This window comes from Talpa occidentalis, unplaced genomic scaffold (genome assembly GCF_014898055.3).
Source record: "Talpa occidentalis isolate TD23 unplaced genomic scaffold, MPIMG_talOcc4v2.1 talOcc4.15, whole genome shotgun sequence".
In the NCBI taxonomy this organism is placed as follows: domain Eukaryota; kingdom Metazoa; phylum Chordata; class Mammalia; order Eulipotyphla; family Talpidae; genus Talpa; species Talpa occidentalis.
This window is the reverse complement of record NW_023601543.1, coordinates 4,642,802-4,667,098: the sequence shown is the minus strand read 5'-3', so window position 1 is coordinate 4,667,098 and position 24,297 is coordinate 4,642,802. Positions and strand designations below refer to the sequence as shown.

Here is a 24,297-nt window from a genome sequence, read left to right as displayed (position 1 = left end):
AGGATAGTGTTGGGCTTCTGGTTTACAAAACGGGGAAAAATACCTAAGTGCAGTTAGGTCCAAGGCTGGGATGAGGCAACCAGGGCTGATGCCCTTCAGACCACGGTGGGAGTTATCAAGAATCTTGTCCCCCTTGCAGATCAAAGAGCAACAGCTTTCTGGGGCTGGTTGTCAGAGCCTGAGAGCACATACAAGATGCGGGCTTTTTTCTATTTTTATTCCCTGACTATCCTGAAGTCAGTTCTGCCTCAAGGTACTAGACATGTAGTTTAATTCAGACAAGCTAGCTTATCTTTTCTCCTTGATAATGTGCTTCTAAAGATAGCCAGTCCATGTGCTCAACAGACTGTCCCTATGGCATTTCCAACCAGGGAAAATATTACCCATAAGCATTAATTGTTCACCTACTATCTGACCAAGACTACATGGATATCACCCTAAGACACTACTTGACAACAATCCTCCAGTGTTCTGGAAGATCCAGACATCGGACTGTTTATCTTCAAGGCACTGGGCAGAAAAATCTTGAATGAGACAGCTCACAACTATCCACATTTTGGAGCCTTTCTCAAACAATATCCAAAATAAATAAATCATGGCTATCTGGAATTCTCCACACTATGACCATCAATTTTGACACGATAATGTTCAGAGAGGTCTTTAGATTTTGCAATATATGTCAACTCTTACAATAATGTCAAAATTAATATACCTTAATTTACTTATTTGTTGAGTTAGTAAAAATGTATTAGCTTTCAGTGGAAACTTAACTAATGTATTCTAGAGATTTTTTTTAAAGACAAACAGATTTAGAGGAAGCAAAAATCTTGCCATCTTTAAGTAATGACAGAATTCTTTTTTGTAGAAGTCGTCATTCAATAAAACTTCACAACATCTTACAAATAAGCACCTCTTACAAGTAGGCAACCCAGGCATGGTTTATAGAGGACATTTCAACACTGATATAAACTTTGCCTAGCTCAGGAAAAGAGCATGGGAGCTAGTTTAGGGAGACTCTATTTTGGAGCTATGGATGAATCACACACATCATATTGATCAAAAATATGCAGTGAAAACATAAAGAGTAATGAGACAATAATCAACCCCAAGGCCAGTTTAGTGGTCATTTCTGGAGGGAGTGCATTACCCCCACAAGCTGAATTTGGATACACAGATATTTGTTGTATCTTTAACTTTATATCATCAAATGTGCTATTACAAGTTTTTTTCAAATATATACAAAAGTAGTGGTGCTAAGGAAATGATCTCATGCACATTCATCTTATATATTCCACAATTATCAAAATGTTGCCATATTTGCTTCATTTTCTTTGTTCTTTTTCTCTATAACAAATCTCTCACAATGTGAGATATGCTGCAGTACACATAGCCAAAAAAAATAAGCTTTAAAAAACATAATGTCGTTACTTCTATTAACCAAAATAATAATTCCTTAGCATCACGCATGCCAGGAGATCCAGATGCGGCCCACGCGTGCGATTCAGTCATCAGCTTGCTGGTCTCTAACCTTGGGTGTCCTTCCAGCCCCTTTCTCTTTTCATGCTTGTTGCAGTAACTGGGTCACTTCCTCCATGCTGTTTATTCTTCATCTTTTTGGATGTCTTGAATATTGCATACTTTTTAAAATATTTAAGATGCTATTATTTTGGAAAGGTTAAGTACAGCAGGCACACCGTTGTTGGTCTTTTGAGGCATGGTGAGATGATAGAAATGGGGAAGAGCGATTGTCTGCCACGAGGCAGATGCACCTGGCTCTGCTTTGACCTAGGAACGCACTGCATGCTGAGTGGGCATGTGCTGGGACATTACTAGGGGAGAGATGCCTTACCTAGAAACACCAAGGAGCAGGCAGCCAGAAGCAATGGCACTTTCTACGTAGCAGATCCTTTTCCTGGCCTTCTGCTAAAGATGATCTCCTGATATTGGCAGAAAAGAAAAACTGTACTGGGTCTCCCCAGTGGTGCAGCGGTTGAGCGCTGGGTTGCGAAGCTGCCCGCAGCCTCTGCAGCGCTGGTTCAATCCCCGGCTGCTCCCCGGCCACCGGAGGAGGGTCCCACAGGGCGCGCAGACCTCCCCTGCCGCCCGCTGCTCCCCTCAGCGGTGTATTTCGTCAGTCTGCCTGCTCTGCTCCCCGCTCTGGCTCTGGTGAATTCTCTCACCTGCCTGCCCTTCTGACTGTACCCAGTGCTTGTGTAAATAAATAAAAATAAATCTTTAAAAAAAAAAAAAGAAAGAAAAACTGTACTTTACTTAAATTCAGCAAGTAGTACTCGGTGAACACCCAGTCTATGCAAGGCTTGGTTACATACTGGGATTGAGATACCAAGAGGATAGTTATTAGTTACTAGTTATTAATAACCGTGGCTGATCTTTATAGAAGAGAATGAACTATCAGTACTGATCCTAACCCTCCCAAGCACCCTGTGAGGTACCACTGCATTTCCTATTAAACAGATGAGGCTCAGAGGGGTGAAGCCATCTGCCCGGGGTCTGACAGCTGGTAAGGGGTGGTAAAAGAATTGCAGCTGAAATCTGTTTGGATTGTGCTTGGTCTATTTGATTCCAAAATGGCGACTTTTAAGGACAACACGACACTATGCTGTCTCCAACACAAGTGAAAATTCCCAGCTTGACCAGAGTGCTGGGACCCCCTATTTATAGCAATCAGCTTATTTTGGCAGAAATGTCAAAAGCCCATCGCCTGCTTCCTAGGATTTCCAATGGCTTGTTTCGTGAGGCCTCCCTGACTAAAGATTGGGTATTTGCAGTTTCAATCAACTATATCTTTCTGCCTTTCATGTAGTCTGTATACGTTTTGCTTTTATACCTGCCCCATCCTATTTAACTTCTGGGGTGAACACATATAGAAGTCAATGATTTGCACATGGACATAGAGACAGAAATATTTATGAAAGCATTTTTCACTGAGCTTCTATCATTGGTTACATTTTTTTGGTCAAAAATAAGTTAGCTGGGGGCAAAGCAGGAAGGTAAGGTTTATGGAGGGAAATCACTTGAATGAGGTCAGAAACTGTGACATTTTGTCCTGGACCCCATACTTCATACCCACGTGACCTTGGAGACGCCCCCACCAAGTGTTGGCCTCCTTCCGACTGGAATAGGGAAATTAGAATTTCCGCCAAGGCCGCTGTAAGGGCCCCTGAGAAAACAGACTTCGAAGAATTCTGAGCTGTAAAGTGATGTATAATGTTGAAGCAAGAGTGTGTGTGTGGGTGGGGTGGGGGGTTGCTACTCTAATCAAACTCACAGCAATTCTCCATTATGTCTCACTGGCTCCCTGGAGACTCACCTCTGGTTCATGTCAGTTGGCAGCAGTAAATCAATACGATTCTTCACCCCTTAAGCAGGAACAGTGAAATGTCTGTCTGAAGAGAGAAAGTAGGATTATCAGGTAAACACTATTTGCCGATGGCGTTTCTCATTAACCTCCAGGTTACAATTAGTGTATATCCCATGTTCTACATTAATTTCCCCAATTTACCTTTATTTCCTTGAAAACATCAGTGAAAGCATCGACTGTGTGTGTGTGATGTATGTGTAAGTATGTATATACATCTATCAGGCAAATCGAGAAAATGTCACATGGGGAAAGAATGCACAAGGAAAGCTTTACAAGTGGCATTTATAAGGCTTTTTTTCATAGCGTATCGTAATCATAGGCAATAGAAGGGGTTATCATTTTTATCTTAAATTGTCTGTAAACAAAGCAGTCTTAAATCTTTGGATTTAAATAGATAGCTCTATAGTCATATACTTTATTAATTTTTGAGGTACAATTTATATAAAATACAGTAGACCCATTTTAAGTGTACACCATGATGAGATTTGTCAAATACACCTGCATAATCACCCCCACAATGGAGATTAAAACATCAGCCTGAAATGTTCCCTCCTGACCCTCCGCAGTCAGTTCCTTCTCCCGACCTCTGGCCCAGGCAACCAGTGACCTGCTTCCTGCCATCACAGATTCAATTTGCTTTTTAGAATTTCATATAGAGCCATACAGTATGCCACATTTGGTGACTGACTTACATCCTTAGCACCGAGTTTTTGAGATTTATTCATACTACTTTATCAGTAGTTTTTTCCTATCACTACATCCCACCATTTGCATGTACCACATTTTTTTTTTCTAGACTTTTTAAAAGCCATGACACCATTTATGCTCCCACCAACAAGGCAGGAGAATTCTCATGACACGATATTGTCACTGATATATAACATTACCATTTTTAACTTTAGTCATTTTAATGTGTTTAATGATATACCAACATGGTTTTTAATGGTGTTTCCAGTGCTAAACTTCTTTTCATATGCTTACTCCTCATTCATGTATCTTCTTTTATAAAGTAGCTGCTTAAATATTTTATCTGGTTCTTTTTGTATTTTTATTGAGTGGTGCTGGTGACATATACTGTATATCAATGCATTGGTAGTTACAAATATTTTGCCTTTGTTTCATGATAAATCAATTATTGTCTACTCCCAGGTAGAATTTTATACTTTTTTGGATTTTTTGCTTAGGTACATCAACCATATTAAGTCGAGTTTTGTGTATATTCAAGAGTTAAGGTACACTTTCTCATATTGATCTCAGGTTGGCTGAGTACTATTTATTGGAAAGACTGGCCATTCCCCATCCCATTGGTACTTTGTTTGAAAATCAACTGAACTTATGGTGTGGGTTTATTGCTAAAATTACTATTCTGTTTATTTAGCCATCTTGATGATGGTAGCTGAATAATAATTATTGCAATCAAGCAGAATGCTTTTCTGGTGTGGACGACCCTTTGAAATGTTTATGTTATTCTAGGTCCTTTGAATTTTCATACTACTTTCAGTATCAGCTTGTGCACTGCTATTAAAATATTCTGTTGTGGATACTGTAAAATCCACACAAAGTAATCCACAAGTCTCCAGCCTTTTCAGGAACATGCCGATAATGTGAAGATGAAAACCACCACATCTGCTGCTAAGGATTCTGTGAGAATTTTTAATGAGGCTGTATGTGTTCACATATATACATACACAGATAAGGGAAGTCAGATCCAGAGAGAGAAAGACTCTCTATGATTTCAAAACAATACATTTGAATATGTTGCTGAAAGACCAGCTCTATAGCATTTGCCTCCATTAATAGAGGGCCCATAACAAATCAACTGAAATATCAGACATTCAGGATTAGAAACACTTGACAGTGAAGGAAACTGTTAAGCCTTTGGGTCAAATCTGTATTTCTATGTGTGATGTTGAATTAAATTTTTCTGTGCTTCATCCTTTAGGAAAAATCACCTTAACCTGCTTATGAATTCTTCCTGCAGGAACTACTAAAATTAAAAGAAACCCTATGATATGAATTGAAAATACTGTCTCACATGTTCTGATTTTGTTCGCTGGTGTTTCTGAGAGTTTAGGTTTAAGTCTCCATCGTTACGTGTCTTCATTCTCTCTCCTATAGGCCCCCTCCACTGACAAATTAGCCGAGAAAAGTCCAATTTGTATTTTTTATGGTTCAAGCTCTGTCAGGATATGCCATAATACCCTATTAGCTATTAGTGGTGCAGTGACAAGGGAGATAAAGAGGTTCTGCTCTGCGCTTTGAATGCTGGTCTTTTTTATTAAGAATGTGACAGTTCGATGGACTTCTGATACCCAAAAAGCTGCTTCTAGAAATCCCTGCCTGACCCATTATCTCTGATATAGGCTATGTGTACAACGTTTTGGTTCTGAGCCAAAGATTTAGCGATGTCTCAGAATGTCAAGTGACATTTTCATAACTATCATACTTTTGAAATGTATCCGTGTAAAATTTTAAGTGATACATCCATGCCTGATCTATTCTGCTGTTCTTTAGCAGTTTGTCCTGGAAGAGCAAAGTCGAGTCCTACACAGCAGAAGGAGCTCATGGGCAAAGCTGTTCTGGTGAGGACCAAGACTTGGAAAGCTACTACTTCATTATGTGAAACAGTCCATTGCCAAAGCAAAGACACCATAATGTCAGGGGCTTGTGCACAGTTTTGTGAGGAGCTGGACAGGAAACTAGGGACTTGTAGGAGGGGCAAGACTAGGTGATAACATGAACATGGTCTTTACAAACTGTACACACCTCCATGTGGAAGAATGATCTGGAAATAAAAGGAGTTGACTTTCAGACACAAGATTTTGGGGATAATAACTGGAATGGTGGAAGGGGTCATCTTGTGCAATGGTGAGTTAGAATGTCATTCATAATGGACAGGGTACTGGGAATGAAATCAGGTAGACAGTGGGTGTTTCATATGGGTCCCAACACTCAATCTGGGGCTGCAGTCAAGTGACAAATTGTCTGAGTCTCAGATTCCTTGCCAGTAAACGGGCATGCCTGCTAGAGCTGTATCATGAAAAACATATGCAATCGTGTCGTGTCTGTGCAAAGCTGAGCACTCAGAGAAAGACATTCTTCCTTCCCTGTCTCTGAAGGATTTCTAGCCAAATGCATGTGTAATGAGTGGAGGCAGAAACTTTCCCAGGTTTGGCAGAAAACTGGTCCAGAGACTGAGGTCTCTTCGAACTCTACAGTTGTGACTATGATATCTTAATTTGTATTTGGCTAACTCTGCTCTCAAACTAGTGTGATATAATAATAGAGGGTAAATTCCTATGCAAAATACTCAACTACTCAAAATATTTAATACACATTAAATTGGTAGGTATAGAATGTCACAAAAATCTATTTACACACTCAGCTGATTAACAACACTAAAATCTGATCCCATTTTTCTCTGTGTATCTATTTTAATAATTTATGCCTGACTTAGGAGGTTTTTTTATTTTTACTTTATGACTTATGAGTTTAGAATGAATGCCAGATTCCATCTGGACTCGGCACTTGCAGGCAATTTCCAGCTTCAGGAAGTCATAAAGTATAAAGCACACAAGTATTAGGTCTGCTCAATTGTCCATTTGACTGTTCTGACAGCAGCAGAAAGATTTGGTCTGTGAAGAAAATGCAGGCTGCCCTCATAAGATTAGTAACCGAGTTTGAGTCTCCTTATTCAGCTATTTTACATCTTACATCAGTGAATTGATCTAAACCTTTGCTGAGCCTTTTTACCTTTTTAGGCTATTAAACATTTTTATGACTGATGCCTCCAGTGCAAAATAGCACTTTCCCTTTTTAGCTACAAAAATGGCCTGCTTTAAGAATGGATCTGCTCCTGATATTAGATTAATATGTAGATTTGGGTAGAAAAGCCTTCTACCTTTTCCTATCTAAACCAGTCATTGTTTGACTGGTTTGACTTTTCCATTTCCACTCAGGCTGTGATTTCTGCATCATCATGCACATATGCTGTGTGGATTCTTCATGACTTATTATATATATATATGTATATATATATTTTTTACATCATTTTTCCTTTTTGTACAATGTCTGCTTTCTCCTCTCAGGTGTAGTCCCCGTAAAATAGCCATCACCAATTCACCCGTGCACCATCACCATAGTCCCTTGTGTTCTTCCTCCCCTGGTTTGATCCCTCTGCCTCCCCCACCCCTGCAGAATGTCTCTGATTTATAGTTGCCTGTTAGTTAATTTTGTTTTTGGATTCTTCATGATTTTTGTGAAATTAAGTCTCTTCATTTTTCAGCTTCTGGGTCGCTAGGCACAATTCAGTATCTATGTGTCTTCTTTAGCTGCCCACATTTCCAATCACTGAATGAACATCTGGGATGATCAGCAGGAATGCTGAGATGTCCTATAAGAACATCAATCATCAAATTCAGCATGCCCTGTAGAATCCAATGTTTCTCTGGTCCTCTCCCCCACATTTTCTTTTCATTTGCCCTCATGACAGACTCCTGGGAGTCATAGATTATTCCACATATTTATCATTCCTGCTACCTTTTATTTCTTTTTTGTGGATTCAACTCACCAAACAAGGACACTGCATATTTTATGTAAGGGAGCATTTTTGTATCTGGTAACAATAAAGTTGATTCTTCTAACATCTCTAATCTGCTTTTAAGTTCATATAGTAGACCTTTCTTTCTTGTTATTGTACTTTGCAAATCCATAATTTCCACTGTATCTATTAGTTTTTTAAATAATTATGAATATTTGAGTATTTATAAATAGGCCAGGCACATTGTTGTATTAGTGATTGCTGTGTAACAAATACCCTAAAATGTAGTGATTTGAAAAAAAATTATTTCCTCAGAGTTCCTATGAGTCATGAATATGGCAAAATTTCTTCACATCTCACCAGCTCCAATCATCTTAAGGGATTTCCCTGAATACAATCATTGGTAAGGGCATCAGATAACCACGATAAACTTTAATTAGAAGGTACGAATCTCAGTTTTACTTCCAACGAAACTTTCCTCTACTGCCATAAAAAGGTTGCTGCCACTGAAATTTTTATCATCCCACATCTCTCACATAATTACTTTGCCCCTGTGAGGTTTTGTCTATCTGAAATGCATGATCCCCTGATCTTCCATGTGGAAAAATATCTTATCCTGCCTCAAATATAACGTATTTTGAAAAATTCTAACTTCCCTAAGCAAATTTAAAGATTTCTTTATAGAGGTTTGTATTTATAGTATTTGTTCATACCTTTAACAATATATGTGGCACACTGAATTTTAATATCTGTTCAAACTTTTACTGCATAATATCTTTGTAATACAAATATGATTTTGTAAAATATGATGGATATTTTTAAATGAGCAACAAATTCCTTTCCTCACAAATTTGATAAGGAAATATTTTCCTCAGTGTTTATCTAGAAATCATTATAAATCAAAACACACACACATCAGTCTTTACTTTTGGAATCAAGGGTTGCATGTATGTCAAGAACTTGGTACCCTCTAGCTAGAAAAATAAGTATTTTTATTTTGTCCTGAATGCAAAAGTACAGCTATAATCATTCATGTGCATTTCAGATGGTACAATCACAATCTAAGTTTTATTAAACAGTTATCAGCATACTAATAAATTTGACTATACTAGGAGTTTTGGTGTGCCATAAAGGTACACGCAATACATAAAATTTATAACTTTACTTAGGTCATTTATTTGAATAATATTTATATTTAATCTTTGGTATACCTAACTATCCTAAGCATTTAATTAAGAATTATATTATTTTCTGCCTTAGACTCTAAAAGCTATCAGAGGATGATTTACATTACCTAACTCTCTTAAACCAACTCATCAATGTTTTACAGGCTGTCTTCTCTCTCCATGCTTAAACCTACTGGGAATTCAAAACACAGCATCTTTTGGAGCAATACTCCAAGTAGTTGGTAAGATAAGGTATGTTTTCAATGTTGATAATGGTTATTCATTGAGTAATTCATTCATTTACTCTGCAAATATTTATTGAGGGTGTAATGCATGCCAGGAAATCTCTTAGATTCTGTGGTGGAAAGTAAACAGAAAAGTTAAAAAACAAATCCCTACCACTAAGGAGCTGAATTCTAGTGGGGGACACAAGTAATAAATGAATAAATGGATATATAAATAAGCAACAACAAATAAAGTGGTGATCAATACTATAGAGAGAAGCGTAGCAAAGGAGTAGTGAGGCAAGGAATGGAGGATGGAGGGTGTATTTGGCATTTTAAATTTAAATGCCAGGAAGACTGTCACTGAAAAGATCATGTTAAAGCAAAACAGAAGTCTTTGCTAGAGCCAGTCAGATGGATTTCCAGGGTAAGACCATCTACTAGAGGAAAAGCTGTGACCCAAAATGCATCATAGCTCATTTAATTACATTTCCCTTGATTGTGCTTCACAGACACTGTGTTTCTTTACAAATTCCAGGTTTGTGACAATTCATCTCTGAGTGTCTATTGGCACAATTTTTTCCAACAATTTGTGCTCACTGCACTTTATTATGATATTTGCTTTATGGTGGTAGTCTGTAACTGAACCTGAAATATCTCCGAGGTGTGCTTGTGCTATAGTTTGCTAATTTATCTTCGTTATTGTTTCTTTCCCCCACTAGAATGAAAATCCCATGTAGACAGAAAATCGAATTTGCTATTTCCTTCTTCATGGCTGCATTCCTAGCATCCAAAACATACCTGAAGAGAAGCAAAATCAAATATAAACAAGTGGGATTTCATCAAACTAAAAAGCTTCTGCACAGAATGCTATCAGTAAGACAAAAAGACACCTGACTGAATGGGAGAAAATATTTGCACATCATACATCTGACAAAGGGCTGACATTCAAAATATATAAAGAACTCACACAGCTCAACAAGAAGAAAACAATCAACCCCATCAAAAAATGGGCAGAAGAGCTTAATACACACTCTCCGAAGACGCCATACAGATGCCAAGAGGAACATAAAAAATGCTCGTCATCACTTCTCATGAGAGAAATGCAAATCCAGACCACGGTGAGACAGCACGTCTCACGAGTGAGCGTAGCTCATGTCCGAAAGACCCAAAACACGTGTTAGTGAGAACGTGGAGAAAGAAAACTTCATATGCGATTGGTGGGAATGGAGACCAGTGTTGCCCCAATGGAAAATGGTATGGAGATTTCTCAAAATACCGAAAATAGATGTGCCATGTGAGGATGAGGTTAAGTAAAATAATTCAGAAAGAAAAGACAAATACTGGGCAGTGCCACTCATATATGGAATACAGAGAAACAGAAAGACTCAGACAAAACCAAACCAATAACAAACCCTTGATATCTGACTGCAAAACGGAGGCAACCAGAAGGGGAGGGTGGCAGGGTAGGAATGGGGAAGGGAACAGGTTCATTAGAATACACTGGAAGATTAATGGGCCCTTGGTGGTGGGTATGGCGTGAAAAGACGCATCTGGAATGGTTTGAATTATAACTCCTAAAACAAATACAATGACATAAACCAACATTACCTCAATAATAGAAAAGAAAAGAAAGAAAGCAGTGTCTGGTATATGAAGGGCCCCATTAGTAAATACTTCATCATATTTGTTGAATGAATGAATAAATTTTCATTTTGCATAGAATGAAGTATAATGTGTTCTTAGCATTATAACGGCTGCTATGTGCTCTAATAGCTACTTCAATTTTTCTCATTTTCTTTTCATGTCATCCTCTTCTTCCTGACATTGAATCCATGAAGGACCCTGAGCCCTTTTTTTATTTCTGTGCACTCATTCCCTGCATGATCCCATTATCTTAAATGCCATGTGTATGTTCTTGACTCACAATATGTAGCCAATTCCAACCTCTCTCACAAGCTCCAAATTCAAGCATCGAATGAACTACTTGACATTGTCATTTAGATGTGTAACAAATATCTCAAAATTAGGATGTTTGCAAGCAACCTCTTGATTTTTCTCACATATTTTCTTCCAGTAAATAGGACCATTTCTCAGGCCCCAAACTTGCATCATTTTTGACTCCTCTCCCTCTTTCCAAGCTTGCATCCACAAAAAAAGGAATAAAGCTTATACAATAAAAAAATAAAAACAAAAAGAAATAAACTTGCATCCAGTCTAATAGCATATAATTTAAGGAAAGAGGAACTAAAGCAGTCCTGTCTTTAGCTTATATCCCAGAGAGGTGAGCACAGAAGCCCATTGGGATGTAGATGTAATCAGCTTTCTACAGTCATATCGGCCACTGACTGTGCAGCCTGGGGCCAAGGACTGGGATTATTTTTCCCCTGTCTGCTCAGGCCATACAAGTGAGAATGTCGTAAGGATTCTAATCCAGGAAAACACAATACTAGGGGAGGGGAGGGAGGGAGTAGCCCATTTGAATAAATAATGGAAAATGAAAGGTCTTTGAAGGTACATATGAGGTTTGGCTAAGACCTGTCGAGGCTGATGTGCAAAGGATGTCCAACACCTGGGCCTGGACCTGGCTCATGGACTTGCTGCTTGCTTCGATTTGCTACACATCCCACATTTGCCTTCAACTTGTACCTGAAACATGTCCAAAGCTTGTGTTCCTGCATGAAAGCTCTATTCTGAATCACAAGTTCATCATTTTTATATTATGTCCCAGGACCAGAGCCTACTTCCTTTATGCTAAACTTTGCATCCACATGTTGAGCTGTTCATCCAGCCATTCATCCTTCATCAGGCTACTGTTTAGTTAATGTTACTAGTGCAATCAGTTACAGAGGAGCTCAGTGTGGTGAGGACACAAATACATAGGCAGCCATATACTAGGTCTTGGGAATACCAAGATGAATGAGACATAGAATTGGTGAGCAGAATAGACACTATTCTTATACTCAAGGCATTCAAAGTCTAAAGGAGAAAGCAGACTAATACAGAAGCAATTGCAGTTCAGTGTGGTAAGTGCATATGAGTAAACACAGGGCATTGTGGGAGCACAAAGACAGGTATTCTAGCCCAGCCTGGAGTTACAATAGAGGTTTTCAGAAGCAGGATGGCTAGGAGTCAGAGGTTAGCCAGGGTGGGAATAAATATTTCAAGAAGTGGAAGAAATGTATAAAGACCTAGAGTTAAGAGAGAATGGCATATTCAGGATATAAAAGTAGTCCACTGGAAAGAATGCTGACATTTCCTTTGTTATAGGTTTGGGGTTTGTCAAAAAATCAAAAACATGGACAAAAGAGTGAGAACTGAAAGTTAACTAGACAGGCACTGAGAATGGAACTCTGTTGCAATAACTAGGAGGCAACAGCTTGTTCAATTATTCAGTTTTGTTTCAATAATTTCTTCGGAACTATTTTCAAATGAGCTCATATGTTGGGCTTATTAAACACCTGAGGACATGCCTTTGTCCTTACTTCAGAGCAAAAGTGTTTAGAGAGGTACCTACCATTCAAATTTGAAACTTACAAACATTGTAAAAGACATTCAATTCATGTTTGTCATGAGTTTACTGTTCATCAAAATGCTGCTTAATAAAAGCGGTTTAGTATCTCCAGGTTTATCAGCTGCTGGTAAGCTATTTTAGACAGGACTCATTGATGATGTGGGATCATGCAAGACTGAGTCAGGGATTTGGAGTTTTACCCTGATCCTACCACTGGCTCACTTCAGGTATATCTTTATGTTTCTTTCTGGATGAGGTCAAAAATCTTTTTTTCTTATAAAGAGAACAAAATCTGGAGTTTCTAGAAGTGACTGTTTTGTAGATACAGGTATAAATGAATGATTAGAAAATTTGTACATTCAAATTACTCATTAACAGAACTGATTTACAGGGTACAAGCTAAGTTCTAATCTGGAAAACTAAGCCAGCAATAAAGGAATCTCCAAAAATCACCTAGCCCTAGAAGACACATATATCAGAAAAACTCAGAAAAACTCAGAGAACTATTTAGAAAGCAGTTGTCACTGGAATTTCCAATTGTCTGGGGGCAATTTTGACACCCAAGGGATCAAATCTTGGGGAAAATTCCCCAGGAATTGGGTTAGAGCTCAAGTCAAGGCCCAGTCTTAGAATCACAACAAAGGAATGAAGATTAAAAAAAATTAAAGACTGGGGCAAAACTGGGATTGAGGAAAGTTGGCAAGAGCAGTGATTTGGTAATAACGTGGACATACACTAATGTACCCCAAAGAAACCAGATCAGTTTATCAGTGGGGAAGAGTCGTAGAGCAAAATGAAGTATCAGCCATTACACCTGGGCAATCAGTTCTCAAGTCTGCTAATTTCTGGGTGTGGGATAGTGTATCAGTCAAGATTCTCCATACACATACATTTGGAAAGAGAGAAAGAGAGTAAGAGAGACCTGGCTGTTTCTGTTGTGTCCCTATATATTGCAAATATCAAACGAAAGATTTTAAAGAATTGGTTCCTATATTTGCAGGATCTTAGGAAGTCCAAAATCTGCAGGATAGGCTGGGGAACTTGTTCAAATTCAAAAGGGGCCTGCTAGACGAATTTCCAGAAGTCAGTCCTTTTCTCTTAAGTTCTTCAACTGATTGGGTAAGGCCCACCCCAAATTATGGAGGGCAGTCTTCTCTAGTCAAATTCTGATTTTTTAAATGTTAAATCTCATCCCCCAAAAAATTACACATACATCCAGAATAATGGGTAAGCAATTATCTAGGCACCACAGCCCACTCAAATTGACACCTAAAATTAACTCCCACAGACAATGACTTAGATTGTAAATTAACTAGGGCCAGGATAAAAATTCCTAAGCACTGAAAAGATTATGCCTTCGTAATATCTAATTGAAAAACACAATTAGCTCACATAACCATTTTTTGAAATAGCAACAATCTTATATGAATGTTGACCTTCCTAGATATTCATGTTATGTGTATTCTCTGTTCTTCTAATTCCCCATGCATATTTTTCGTCTGTTTATTGAGTAATACTCTTAGTTTCTGAAGCTAATAAGAAATACTGTAGGTTTTTGAGGTTACAGGACAGAGACATTAATGAATACAGTTTTCCCAAGCTAAAGCTAAGAATTTGAGAAAATGCAGGAAGCAAGGAGATTCCTCGTGTGCATGTGTGTGTATACACTCTAATAATTTGGAAAATTGATGAACAGGCCTGGAAATAAAGAACCAGGTTAGTATTTAGAAAAGACAAGGGCCTGATTGACAAATCAATAACATTGGAGAGAAAATATATATAATTTTCTTTACAAAAGAGTTATCTCCTCCAAGTAGCAGAAAAAAAAATTAAAAGCACATTGAATAAAATCACTTTGAATTTGTAAAAAAGAGAAACAAAAAGAAAAATGTTGGGGGTCTAAAGTGGTCCACTGATAACAGAAATTGACACCCTTATTGAAAGGGTCAGGAAAGAGCCAGTTCTCTATCTTACCTTCTGTTCCTCCTTTCATTATAGGGAAAGCCCTGATTCTTAGCTCCACTAATGGCTGCCCAGAATAAGGCTGTTTCCTGCCATTCCAGCATCATGGTGACTAGTTTTTGCCAATGTGACTCAAGTGGAAACATCTTGAATGCAGCCATGTCTAGGCAAGCAAATGTAAAGACGGCCAGCGCCCTCATCTGCTTCTCTGCTTTCTGTCTTCCTTATGCCTCCTGGCTGGAATGCAGGCATAGTGGTTTCATGTGAAGCACTCACCCTGAATCCCAGACACCTCTGCACCCATGATTTGGTGAAGCTACAAATAGCAGTAGCCTGAGATCTCAGGAGATCTCTTAATGTGAGTCCATCAATTTTTGTCTTTTTTAAAAGTCTGTTATTTGTGTTGTTATATTAAACCTAATTTTAACTGAAATAGGTAATAACACCATTTAATGCTATAGACAACCAATGTATAACAAGTTTGGGGGATAAATACTCAATTTGAAATGTAATGTGTCTACTGGCCTCATATTTCCAAGGACACTACTTCAATGATTATCAAGCTACTATGCAAATATGGTGATATTATATATCAAAATTAAGTGAAGTTGTTTGTAGGATCAGTACCAATTTTGGATTTCTCGTGAGGTCAAATTGTATTATTTCAAATACAAAAAAAAATTAATTTTATAACTTCCTAAGTTGTTAGTATTACATGTTTATAAATTTATCTCAGCAGTTTGTAGTCCATAATTGTAGGGTTTATTTAATTGTCCCAAATCTCAACTTTGTAAGTTGAACTAGTTCTACTTGCTGATAAATTTATTTCCATGTTTTGTAATATACTAAAAATAGAGACTTGGATTATATATTAAGGTCTCTTGTCTATTTCATTTTCACATGTGAATTGAATAGCTGACATCTCTTACTTGGCAAGGTGGTGGGATCTGGGAAAATCAAAGATGATGCCTCACCCCTAAATTCCACCCCGACCAGTCAAAAGGATGAGATGCTCTTAGTGCCATTTACAGGTGTCTGAGTAGAAGGAGTATTTGCACAGTGGTTTGGGAGCGCACTTAAGGAAGTGTCTCGCTGCCTTGCTAAGGCAAGGGAACTTTCTAAGGAGAAAGGTAACATTTGCTCCAGACCTTAATGGATATATTTCCTCAGCTGGAAACCTTTGATAACAGTTGAACTCCAGACAGAGGGGCCATTGTCTCAAGGCACAGACTTGATTGGGAGAGTGGCTTGGAGGAGGCCTCCCACTCTTTCAGGTGGGAATTTTTGTTTTATTATTATTACGCCAATGCTTTACTCTGTCCTGCATGTCTGCCCGATTTGCTCACTGTCTAGCTGGGAGACCTGACCCTCGCTCCTGATTTCCCTCTCATCTGGCCACTACAACATGGCTTAGGACCTCTGCAATTGTTCTTTTTCCAGACACACTCTTCCCACAAAATCTCTCATAATTATCCCTCCTTTGTTTCAGCGCCCTGGCTCAAAATTTTGACATTTCAAGGTGAGGACAAAAAGTTACAAGTTCCCTGATCTTCTCAATGAACATTGGACTCCTATGGAGAAAATGCAAGAAAATAGCAAAATCCTGGGCTCAGTGCCCTTCTCTCACTCTAACTTTTATAAATGAGAATGCTGGAAGCTTGATGATGTGCGTGGGAGGAATTCTTAGTCTATCACCTTGCAGGGTTTATTACTATCTACTTCTATAAATCTAACCACACAACAACCTTTTACTTCACATCATTTATCACCCCAACATTACTGCTCATATTTATATCATCTGAAATGGGAAGTACAGATTGCAATCAGTTCAAAATACAGTACAAAATAAATCTCCAGAAACGGTCTCTGAAGAAATATAGGCACTGGACTTACAAGACAAAGTTGTCAAAATAACTGATTTAAATATGTTGAAATACCTAAAGAAAAATATACACAAAACTTAAAGACATTGGGAAAATGCTATATAAGCAAAATGGTAACAGTAACTAATAGAATTATAAAGAGCTGAAAATTACAGTAACTAAATAGAAAACTTCACTAGAGTGGTTCATGAGAAGACTCAAACAAGTAAATGAAAGCAGCCGTCAACTTGAAAATGTATCATTTGAAATGATACAACTCAGGAAGAAAAGGAAAAAAATTAAGAAAAGTGAACAGAACCCAAGGGACTTATGGAACGTCTCAAACAGAAGAACACTGAGAAAGGGCAGGGAAATTATGTAAAGAGATGATGACTGAACATTTCCCAAATGTAAGGAAGGACATAGATATACAAATATAAGAAGTTTAATGCACTCAATCTTGAGCTCAATGAATTCAAATCCAAAAGATCTCCACCAAGACACATTATAATTAAACTCTGAAATTCAGATACAAATAGAGAATCAGGAAAGCAGAGAAGGCAACTTACCACATACCAAGACACCTTTATGCAACTGTGAGTGGGTTTCTCAGCAGAAACTTTGCAGACCAGAATGCAGTGAGATGGTATATAGCGAAAGGAAAAAGAAACTTGTCATCAGCAATATTGCTCTTCAATAATGAGGATAAAGCAAGGCATTCCCATGGAAACACAATCTGAGGGAATTCATTACCATTATACCTGCCCCATATGAAATGCTAGAGGAGTCCTTCAAGTTGAAATAAAAGAATGTTATTGGAAACTTTAAAGTCAGATGAAAATATAAATCCCTGGTAAAAGTAAATACACAGGCAGATACAATAAGCAAAATTTGTAGTAAGTCCACTTATTATTTTCTTCATGATTTAAAAGTCAAATACATGAAAATAACTACAAAGCTATGTTAATGGGTACACAATACATAAGAAGGTAATTAGGGACATCAAAAAGAGAGGTGAGGACAGTTTTTTATATGCAACTGAAGTTAAGACACTATCAGTTTAAGATAGAGTGTCATAACTTTAGGACGTTATATACAATTTCCCTGGTAACCAAAAAGAAAATATCTCTAGAATAGACACTAAAGGGAATGAAAAGGAAATCAAAATGTGTCACAACAACAACAACAAATCAGCTGAATACAAAGAAGGCAATAATGGAAAAAATGCAGGGGAACAGGTATAAGACATATAGAAAACAAACAACAAGATAGCAAAGCTAAGTGTTTGTCTACCAGTTTTCTCTTTAAATATGAATGGATTAAAGCCCAAACACATAGATTGGCAAACTGAATTAAATTTAGAAAAAAGGTCCATCCATAAACTACTTAAAAAGACACACTGCGGATTTAAGTCTACAGATAGGATGAAAGTGAAAGGATAGAAAAATATTCCATGTAAATATTAGTCAAAAGAGTGTAGGCCTGGTATCCTCTTAATAGAAAAAGTAGACTGGAAGTTCATACCGTCACAAAAAAAGGGTATTATATAACAATGAAAGTGTCAATTCACCATAAAAAATACAACAACTATAAACATATCTTCACCAATATCAGAGCTTCAAAATATATGAGGAAAATGCTGACTGGACTGAATGGAGAAATAGAGAGTCCTAGAATAATAACAGATTTAATGACCACTTTCAATAATATGTAGAAAACGAGATGGAAGATCAATAAGGAAATAGAGGGCAAGCTGCAGTTAGCAGACATTAATAGATCACCCTACTCAAGCAGAACACACATTTTTCTCAAGAACACATAGATTTTGGGTGCTTGGTGGTGGGTATGATAACATAAATTTGTAGAGGTATAAACCTGTATCTCTAAATTATATAGTGTTTTTACCACAATAAAAAAAAAGAATAATTATGACACATTTCTTAAAAAATAAACAGAGAAACTGGTTTTGGGAAAATTATCCATGTATCCAATTTACAAATTGAGAAAATTTAGAAATGTTATATATTTGCACTTTGCTGTAAGACCAGATGAAATTTGTACCTAAAAGTGAAAAAATGTCTTTGATTACAAATGCTCTTATGATACTGATTTCATTGCAATATTTTAAATCTATTTTGAAGTTTTATTAGGATATTAATAAAATATAAATTGCTTTTTCAAAAAGCATTGCTATATTTATTGTTTTACAATATGTCATCAATTCTTTAGCCCATTACAGCTTTGTTCCCAACTACTTCCTTTGTAATGTTTTTGGCAAGTATATTGCACATATATTGCACTTCTTTCTGTATGTGAGAGACCCAACCATATGATATATGTATATTATGTTATACGATTGGTTTTGAAATCAGGAGGAGAAAAGTATGCATTTATATTGTCTATTATAATTACAATATTATCTTTTCCAGTGTGCTTTGTTCATATGGATTTGAATTGCTGTCTTGGATCATTTGCTTTCAAACTGAAGAAATAATAATCGTGGTAATTCACAATCTTAACAAGATCGAATCTATCAAAGGACAAGATACAATTCACCTGTTTGGAGTTTCTTTCTGTAGTGCTTTCAAAGTCTCTAAAACTAGCATCCACCACACAGAAATGTATAGGCAAACAGATGATAGCAAAGATTGCCTAAATTTCTATACCTTGTACTAAATAAAATGCTACTGAGAAACCTATTTACTGTAAGAAGGGTAACAACTTGCTGTTCTTCACCCCATTAACACTTACTTTTCTCCACTCCTTTCACTGTCACTGTTCCTCAAGACTGATCAGCACTAATTTTTGTGAACTATATGCTGCACCCTTGTAGGGTAAGGAAAAATGTCAGGCTTTTCTGCCCTCCCGCCATCAGGATAGATGATGGATCCTCGCGGTCCTGAGTGCATGCCTGATGGCGGGCACCTGGAGCAGGGTGTGGGCATAGGTAGATGGGATTCACCTGGGCTGAGACTGTGCTTTTAAGGGCGGCATCACGGGGACACCAGCAGAAGCCAAGAATGAACAAAAGTCGAGAGCAGAGAAGCAGAGAGAACGCCGGAGAGCCCAGAAAGAGTGAAGACTTGCTGGGGGCTGGGAGGCCTGCCAGCCTCCCGGCCCCCCAGCACCCCTGCCTGCCATGTACCTGGTAAATCCCAATAAAAGCCTGCAAAAAACCACTGAGGACTCTGACTCCTCCTTTACCTGGTCTGCATGGGATCCTAGAAAACCTGCACTGTGGCTCTTCCTGCCCTTACAACCCTTCACTTTAACCTTCCTGGTAGTCAGAAGTACAAATTGGAAAACATCCTATCAGTGATTCTTGACCCAAGAGAACTCTGCAGTCATTTCATTACAGAATGCATTAGGTGCAGCAGAATACTGGCGAGCAAAACATAACTTTTACCAGCCAAAATGAGCTCAAAACTGAATTAGTGAATAACTACCATCATGGGAGGAGACTGGATGCCCGCAGTGCATACAGCTGCCTGACATGTTCTCCTTTGTCCTCTTTCCAATGTACCAGGCACGCTGTCACCTTTTCCACCTCTTTTGCAGCCAGATGAGTTTGCTCTCTGTAGCAGGCGCTAGTTGCTGCCCCAGTACTCCCTGGTGTCTTTACATCATTTGTTAGAGTTAACTGGTTCTCAATACCTGTTTTGCTCTGGAATGTTGTCCTTCGGTTTTACTTAGCTTCACGTTAATAGTATTAGCCTTTGAATATATTAGTAATCGCAGCTAACGCTGACTAAGTCTTACCTTATGAAACTGAATCCTGATTCTAACATGTGGTAGGTACCATTATGACATCATTTTCACACCAGCAAATGTAGATTTTTGTAGGTTAAATCACTTCTCCATTGCAGGATGCCATCAAGTGACAAAATGGGAATTTGAAGACACATCTCTGCAGTCTGAGAGCTTCACTGTGTTAATGATTGTAGGGTAAAGAAAATGTCAGGCTTTTCTGCCCTTCCGCCATCAGGATAGATGATGGATCCTTGTCCTGAATGCATGCCTGATGGCGGGCACCTGGAATAGGGTGTGGGCATAGGTAGATGGGATTCAGCTGAGCTAAGACTGTGCTTTTTAAGGGCGGCGTCATGGGGGGGACGCCAGCAGCACCAGTAGCAGCAGTAGCAGCCGAAGCAGAAACCGAAAGAGAAGCCGAGAAGCAGCAGAACGAACGCCAGAGTCCAGATAGAGTGAAGACTTGCTGGGGGCTGGGAGGCCTGCCAGCCTCCCAGACCCCCAGCCAGCACCCCTGCCTGCCATATGCCTGGTGAACCCTAAATAAAAAAACCTGCAAAATCACTGAGGACTCTGACTCCTCCTTTACCCGGTCTGCATGGGATCAGAAAACCTGCACAGTGCCCGGTCCTGCCCTTACAATTGGCGTAAGTCGGCAAGATCCATGTAGACGGGTATTGGAGCCCTCCGAAGACCTGAAGGGACTAAGGAGAACAGGCTTCTTGTCTGTGACGACGCTGGAGGCGCCATGGCGGCACAGAAGGTGGATACGGTCCGGAGCTGTGGGACGAGACCTCGCATGGAGGAGATGCCTGAGAGGACCAGCCAACGACACCGGAAAGGACCAGCCAACGACCCCTGAGGCAGCAGGCCGTTGCTGAAGCAGGGAGAGGCCAATGGACTTGAACTGATGGACTGACAATCCCGCCGGAAGGCGGAGGACCTTGCAGGTTGATATGTTTTGGGACCCTGGGGGTGGAACAGCTTTGTTTGTAAACCCCAGGAGATGGGAATCTGGGGGTGGCCAGTGGGCCTTGATGGCCAAAAGCAGCCTGTTATGCCCAGCAGCCAGGTGGCGGAGAAAAGCCAACTAAGAAGGCAAAAGCTGGTGCTGATGCTACATTGAGAAGCCCTGAGTGGCTGTTAAGCAGCCTGGGTATGCTGAAGCCCTGTGAGTCTCGTAAAATCACCTGTGGGTGATGCCCTGATCATTCTTGAGTGAGGGTTAGGAGCTGAGGAACCCGTTCTTGAGGGACGGGTGGGGAACGTGGCTTGGGGTGGAGCCCAAGCCAAATGTAGAGTTTGGATCCCGACCCATGTGCTTGTGCAGTGGGTTGGCTTGAGTGCAGGGGTCTGTGAGTCGCACTGGTGGCTGTGAAGGCCGAGTGTTGGAGCGACTGCAGACAGAAACCCTGAGGGTTGGCGATTACCCCCAACAGAATAAAATTGCCAATCCCAGAGCTAGTGCATCCTGGGGGTGGATGTTGTGTGTGCCTTGTGGCCGAGACTACAGCCAGAGAAGGCCAGGAAGCCTGACGGCTCCTGGTATGTTATAGTAGATGCCGTGAGTGATTCCCCTCCCTCGTATGAGCAGTGCCTTCGGCAGCAGATTTGGTGGCTCATCTGCTGGTACCAATAATTGTCTTTTGCACTAGGTTGGTGCCCTGCCTGGACTTATTTGTGTTCTGTTGTATTTTATTATATTGTATTTTGTTATATTTGATGTATTTGCTTTTGTGGGCCATGGCTGCATTGTTTGTTTGCTTAGAAAATTGTATATATATATGTATAGACTGTATGGCAGAAAACCCTGAGGGGGTGGATTGTAGGGTAAAGAAAATGTCAGGCTTTTCTGCCCTTCCGCCATCAGGATAGATGAAGGATCCTTGTCCTGAATGCATGCCTGATGGCGGGCACCTGGAATAGGGTGTGGGCATAGGTAGATAGGATTCAGCTGAGCTAAGACTGTGCTTTTTAAGGGCGGCGTCACGGGGGGGACGCCAGCAGCACCAGTAGCAGCAGTAGCAGCCGAAGCAGAAGCCGAAAGAGAAGCCGAGAAGCAGCAGAACGAACGCCAGAGAGTCCAGATAGAGTGAAGACTTGCTGGGGGCTGGGAGGCCTGCCAGCCTCCCAGACCCCCAGCCAGCACCCCTGCCTGCCATATGCCTGGTGAACCCTAAATAAAAAAACCTGCAAAATCACTGAGGACTCTGACTCCTCCTTTACCCGGTCTGCATGGGATCAGAAAACCTGCACAGTGCCCGGTCCTGCCCTTACAATGATTGATGCTGATTCTAACCCTCCCAGCTGCTCCAGCTTTTAGGTCATAAACTTTCAACTCAGTTTGCAATCCTTTGCTTTCTATGACCTTTGTCTCCCCATTTATTTATGACTGGCATTCAGAAGAAGAGTTTTCAAAGAATTTGACTGAGTTAAGGACAAGAATATGCAGGGTCTCTAAGAGGAACTGGAATTTAGAAGAATTTTCTCCAAATGATGATCTGAGTATATTTCTAAGCCAAGGAAAGGACAGGGTGAGAGAGAATGAAGATACAGGAAAGGGGATAATTGATGGAACAAGTTGCTTCTTCCTATGAAAGTTATAATTGTGTGGTTGTGGGAACGACTAGAGAGCTCTTGTTAGAGCCGTTCCAATATGAAAGCAGCTGCAGGCCCATTAGTGTGGCATTTTGATGAAACAAGTTTATAAGAAAAAATATATAAAGCAAACTATTTAAAGATGGCTTCTCTGAAATGATGCCAACATTAACTTAATAGCAATTTTAAATGGCAAAAAAGTGAAAGATTTTAAGGATTTTTTAGAACTATTATTGTACTTACTATAATACATTGCTTTGCCAAAAATATTCTCGAAACTGAGCAATTTAAGAAGCTATTTTAGAAACTAATTGCGAAGATTTTCCATTAAAACAGTTTTATTTTCTTTTTTTTATTAAAATCTCAAGTAAATACATAGCCATGCATAGAATATTATTTATCATAAGACATCTCACAGTACAATAAAACCTTAGATAGGACTTTGGAACAGAAAGTGGATTTGATCTCAAATTGTATTCATTTTGTGAATAATATTCAACTGATAGCCACAAAGCTATACCTTCCGTGGGCTGACAGAGCAGATGTTTTGCTTTGGCCTTTCAAATCAGTCAAATAGCTGTTTAACTTTTTAACCTCCTTTTAATAATTTTAATGAAGCAAATTCAGTGACCATTCATGTCACGTAGTGTATCAAGAGCTGGTATCAGAAACTTGCCTTACCTGAATGTTTTGCTGCCTCCTCTTCATCGCTAAGCAGTCAGCAGTTCACAGCTGCACTCTCATGAAAGCTAATGGCCCTGTGACACTCAAGGAGTGGAACTTCTGGGGACAACCAAAGAATAAAAAGTAGCTTTAGATTCTCTCTCAGGAAAAGTGGAGAATATATACATAATTACAGGATGTTGCACAGTTTCAAGGGGTAAAACCATCTGTGGTTGAGCGGTTGATCCACAGCTCTCCTAGGAGTCACTTTCAAACGTTTACTGTAGACGGCTCTCCTGATTCTGTCCCTCTGTTTGTGTTAATAGTACAGCATGGGAAAGCAGAGAGGATCGAAGGAAGGCGATTATGGGAGGTACAATAATGTATCCTCTACAACTGGCAGCTATGTGTTCCTAGATTGAAGATGGCTACGAAATGCCCAGCAAAAGGAAGGGAACCAGCTGAAACTATGAGACCTTATCAAGAAATTTCAAGATACTAAGAAAAGGAGAAAACAAACAGCTTCCTCTAGCAGTCATGGTGCTTTAGGCTGGAAGGGGTGGAGAAGGAATTCTCACTCAAACTCGCTAAATTATAAGGAAATCATTTATCTCATTAAATGAAAGGTAGCAAGAG

The 24,297-nt window shown here is 39.3% G+C and overlaps 1 long non-coding RNA gene across 1 annotated transcript; it reads right to left on the bottom strand.

Moving 5' to 3' along the window:
• Positions 1-1,206: 1,206 nt before the first annotated feature.
• LOC119245847 (uncharacterized) lies at positions 1,207-23,778 on the bottom strand. Its single transcript, XR_005125410.2, has 3 exons — positions 23,680-23,778; positions 3,332-3,407; positions 1,207-1,937 (listed from the first exon to the last, which is right to left on the bottom strand). It is a non-coding gene; the product is annotated as an uncharacterized LOC119245847 (long non-coding RNA).
• Positions 23,779-24,297: the final 519 nt, after the last annotated feature.